The following is a 5,439-nucleotide window of genomic DNA, read 5'->3' as shown; positions in this document are numbered from 1 at the left end:
GTTTTTTTTTTTACTTCTACTCTGTTAAAAGCTAACAATTTTATGTAGGAGCTTTTATGTCTTATAGATGTTTACTGGATTATTTGCTTTTGTCAATGGTTACTGAAGTTTATACCAAATAAATTCAAAAGAATTTCATAGTTGTTTATAGAAATATATTTCAACTTTAACAAATATTTTAAAATAAAGGATTTAATTTCATGTTGCTCAGTTGACAGCATATTTTCATATCTACTTATGTTTACTTTACTTTCCTCAAAGTCATAGTCCAAATAACTAAATGAACCACTTCTGCTGAAAGGCAGAAGAAAACAAATAGAAGAAAACAAATAAATGTTGGATAATATATTTGTTGGTTTGCACTTCATTGTGCATGTAAAATCATATAAGCTAGAAATGAAAACTTGAGGACAGCTACTCAAAATGAACTCATTATTTAACCCCTCTGCAGGTTCAGTTTCTTCATCTGTGAAGCAAGAATTGTACTACGTGTCTCTGATGCTATGTATCATTTAAATGATAATTTAAAAAATAATATATACTATAGTTTTAAAATATTACTAAATGTGAAATGCAAAATAGATTAAAAATTTTAATGTGGGATATTTGAAAAAAATTAGTTTTTTTTTCTAAAGTGGTATATATCAACCATTTTATTTCTCTCTAAGCCTACTATGACACTCCCTAACCCAAACTTTGATATAAGGATCTAGCCCCAGACTTAATCAGAAAATTAAGGCTATATCACAATTGCTTCATTTTCTTCCCTCCTCCTCATCTGAAATCACTCTGACATCTTTCTCACTATCTATTCAGCCACTCCTGCCTTTCTCTTTACTAAGACATTCTCTTTTCATTTCTTCCCTCTTCTCCAAAAGTAGTTCCCCATCTACTATCTTTTCATTAATTTCTTACTATGTACTAGTTAATTTCTTACTGAATATACATATATTTGTGTCCTCTTCAGCCTTCAAAAATCTTTATTTGAACTTATTCTCCCCTCTATTCTCTTCCCTCTTTCTGGTTCAACTTTTTGAGAAAGCATCTTTTATTTAGTTTCTCCACTTCTCTAATTCTCTTCTATACCTATAGCAATCTGTTTTCCAAAAATGTCATTCAACTGCCAATTGATAAAGTTGCCAAGGATCTGTCAGTTGACAAACTGAAAGTCATCCAATAAAAATGCAAAATAGTGCAATTGACAAAATGTTTAAAAATTCCACCCAATTCCCTCCATACACACACACCTCCCAACCCACCCAGACTACAGTACTTCTTACTACATCCCTGATCACTCAACATTGAATGTCATTTTAAACTGCCTTAAACAGTGAATTTGATGACTTTACCAGCCATATCCACATTTTCTGATCTTTTGAAAATTTTGATCACTTTCATCATCCAGATGTTCTCTTTTCTGGGTTTTCCTGATATTGCTCTTTCTCCTTATTCTCCTCCTATCTATTAATTATCCACTCCTCATTCTCAAATAGTGGTTCTTTATCCAGGCATGTGACTACTAATTGTGAATATCCCTTGAAGTTCACTCCTTAGACCTCTCTTTTCATTCTATACCATCTCACTTGGTGGCCTTAGCTGTAATAGTTTCAGTTATTATTTTGATGATGATAATTCATAGATGTAAATATCCAGATCGAGTTTCTCTTCTGATTTTTAATCCCATATAACCAACTCTCTTTTGGAAATGTCACATGGGATGTCCCATAGGCATCATATAACTCGATATGTGTAAAACAGAATTGATCATATTCCTATCTCCAAATTCTCTCTTTTTAATTTCCCTTTTGATAATGGTACAACCATCCTCTGTCATCCTGGCTCACAACTTGTGTTATCATTTCTTTTCTATAAGTATTAAAGAAATTCATGGAAAAAAGTAAAGGAAGGTGGGTTAGCCACACCAGATTTTATACTATGATGAAGTAGTAATAATCAAAACTATCTGGTACTGGCTAAGAAAAAAAGTAGATCAGTGGAACAGAACAAAAACACAACAGTTACAAAAAACCTATAGTAACCTGTGTTTGACAAAAGTAAAAAACAAAGCGTTGGGGATTAGAATACACTGTTAAAAACTGTTAGGAGGGGTTCTGGGTTAAGATGGCAGCAGAGTAAGAAGCAGCTCTTAACCTCTCCTGACCGAACACACAAAACTCCTCAAGGGGACATAAAAACAAGTCCAGACGAAAGGAGGAAGCCCACAACAGGGCACAGCGTGGAAGGTACGTGGAATCGAGGCATTTCCATGCTATAAAGGGGTGAAACAGCTCTCACTAAATCGCGGGCTGAGCAACCACCCCACCCCCACCCCCTCCACACACACAGCACCTATACCACCGAACACAGCTAAAAAGAAATAGAGCAAGTTTGGGGCACCCATTGAGTCATTAGCAGCTCCGGGGCCTGTTCCTGAGAGCAGCAAGATTTGGGACCCCAAAAAGCCAAAGAACGCACCCGAAATCTGAGCGTGGGCTTAGGACACAGAGCACGGGAGCAGAGCTCAGGCAGGCTCAGAGCTCAGGCTCTGAGGAGGCATGGGTGGAGGCAGACACAGCCACAAAATAAAGCTCTGAAATCCTGAGTGGGGAACCAGCGTGGACGGGTGTACGACTGTGGAAGCAGCGCCCTGAGACTTGTAAAAAAACCTCCGGCAGAGGATCAAGCAAGGGGGTCCACCAGGGGGCTTGACCGCGGACAGACCCTGATCGCAAGGATAAACCTGAGAAGCTGCTGGGCTAACAATGGCTACCCAGTCTCAGGAAGTTCAGAAGAGAAAGATTAACAACAAGAAAAAGAAGTCTTTAACACTTGAAAACTTTTACACAGAGAAAATCCAGACAACCAAGCAAACAGAGGAGGAGAACAAACAAGCATCCGGACCCTCCTCAAATAAGGAAAACTCCTCACAAGCTATGGAAGAGTTCAAAACTGAGATTTTGAGGAAAATGGAAGAGATCTGGCAAGAAAATAACAGTTTAAAAGGTAGAATCTTGCAACTGGAAAGTGAGTCTCAGAAACCAAATGAACTGATAAGCAAATTGACCACCAGAAATGACCAGATTGAAAAGGAATACCAGAAGCTTATAGCCGAAAACCAGAAGATTATGGCTGAAAACCGAAAGATTATAGCTGAAAACCAGTCCCTAAAGGCTAGAATTGAGCAGCTAGAAGCTAATGATCTCTCAAGACAACAAGAACAAATAAAACAAAGTCAAAAGACTGAAAAAATGGAAGGAAACATGAAATATCTCAATGAGAGAGTGACAGACCAAGAAAACTGGTCTAGAAGAGACAATTTGAGAATAATTGGTCTTCCAGAAAAACCAGAAATTAATAGAAACCTGGACTCCATACTAACAGAAATAATTCAGCAAAATTGCCCTGAAGTCCTACAACAAGAGGGCAATATAGACATTGAAAGGATTCATAGAACACCTGCGACATTCGATTAAGAAAAGAAAACACCCAGAAATATAATCGCCAAATTCAAGAGTTTCCAAGCAAAGGAAAGAATCTTACAAGAAGCCAGAAAGAAACAATTCAAATATTAAGGAGCACCAATCAGGATCACACAGGATCTGGCAGCCTCCATGCTAAAAGATCGCAAGGCTTGGAATACGATATTCAGAAAGGCAAGAGAACTGGGCCTGCAACCACGGATCAACTACCCATCAAAATTGACTATATATTTCCAGGGGAAAGTATGGACATTCAACAAAATTGAAGAATTCCAGGTATTTGCACAGAAAAGACCAGGGCTAAATGGAAAGTTTGATATCCAACCACAAAAATCGAGAGAAACATGAAAAGGTAAATAAGATACAGAGGGGAAAGAAAGAAAACTTATAATTTTTAAATTTGCCTTTTTAAGGGCCTCAGTGAGATCTAATTATCTGTATTCCTATGTAGAGAAACGTTATGTATAATTCTCTGTAGTGAACTCCATTCACTATTATAATATTCACTATTATAGTAATCAGAAGAATAATTCACAGGGTGAGGGTGGAACACTAAATAATCTAAGATGACAAGGGGGATGGGAAAGAGGGGGTGAATAGCAGGGGACACCAAGAGAAACTTGAGTGAATAAGAAAATAGGATATTCTATTACACACAAAGAGGGCATGGGAGGGAGAGGGGACAAATACTATTATAAGAAGGAGAGGAAGAGAGCATTAAGAGGTAATAATCAAACCTTACTCTTAGTGTAATCAACCCTGAGAGGGAAGAGTAGCTATACTATCCATTGGGACATAAAACGCTTATCTAACCTTTCTGAGAAAGTTAGAAGGGATAAACCAAGAGGAGCAGGGGAGTGGGGAGGTCAAAAAAAGGGAGGGGAGAAGAGGGAGGGAATTCATAAGGCCTTTAAAAACAAAAAGAGGGAGGAAAATAAGGGAGGGGGTAGAAAGGGAAGTTAATCAAGGGAGGGGATAAGGGATAGAGGCTCAATAGCAAACCACTGATTTAAAAGGAAAAAGTATAAGGAAAAAGGGGGTAGGAAGAGGGGAGGATTCGAAAATGTCAGCAAATGCACAACTGATGATTATAACTCTGAATGTGAATGGGATGAACTCGCTCATAAAACAGAAGCAAATAGCAGAGTGGATTAGAAACCAAAATCCCACCATATGTTGTCTACAAGGAACACATATGAGGCGGGTGGACATACACAAGTTTAAAGTTCAAGGTTTGAGCAAAATCCTTTGGGCGTCAAATGAGAAAAAGAAGGCAGGAGTGGCTATTATGATTTCTGACAAAGCCAAAGTAAAAATAGATATGATTAAAAAAGACAGGGAAGGTCATTACATCCTGATTAAAGGCAGTATAAACAATGAGGAAATAACACTGCTCAATATGTATGCACCAAGTGGCATAGCACCCAAATTCATAAAGGAGAAACTGGCAGAGCTCAAGAAGGAAATAGATAGTAAAACCATACTAGTGGGAGATCTAAATATTCCTCTGTCAGATCTAGATAAATCAAACCGAAAAATAAATAAGAAAGAGTTAAGAGAGGTGAATGAAGTCCTAGAAAAATTAGATCTAATTGATATGTGGAGGAAAATAAATAGGGACAAAAAGGAATACACCTTCTTTTCAGCTGCACATGGCACATTCACAAAGATTGACCATGTTATAGGGCATAGAATCATTGCAAACAAATGCAAAAGAGCAGAAATAATAAATGTAACCTTCTCAGATCATAATGCAATAAAAATAATAATTAGTAAGGGTACCTGGACAGGCAAATCAAAAACTAATTGGAAATTAAATAATATAATTCTCCAAAACCAATTTGTCAAAGAAGGAATCATAGAAACAATCAATAATTTCATTGAAGAAAATGACAATGATGAGATATCCTACCAAACTCTGTGGGATGCGGCCAAGGCAGTACTCAGGGGGAAATTTATA

The sequence above is a fragment of the Gracilinanus agilis genome, chromosome 5, assembly GCF_016433145.1.
Source record: "Gracilinanus agilis isolate LMUSP501 chromosome 5, AgileGrace, whole genome shotgun sequence".
Lineage (NCBI taxonomy): Eukaryota > Metazoa > Chordata > Mammalia > Didelphimorphia > Didelphidae > Gracilinanus > Gracilinanus agilis.
Note: the sequence above shows the minus strand (reverse complement) of the source record.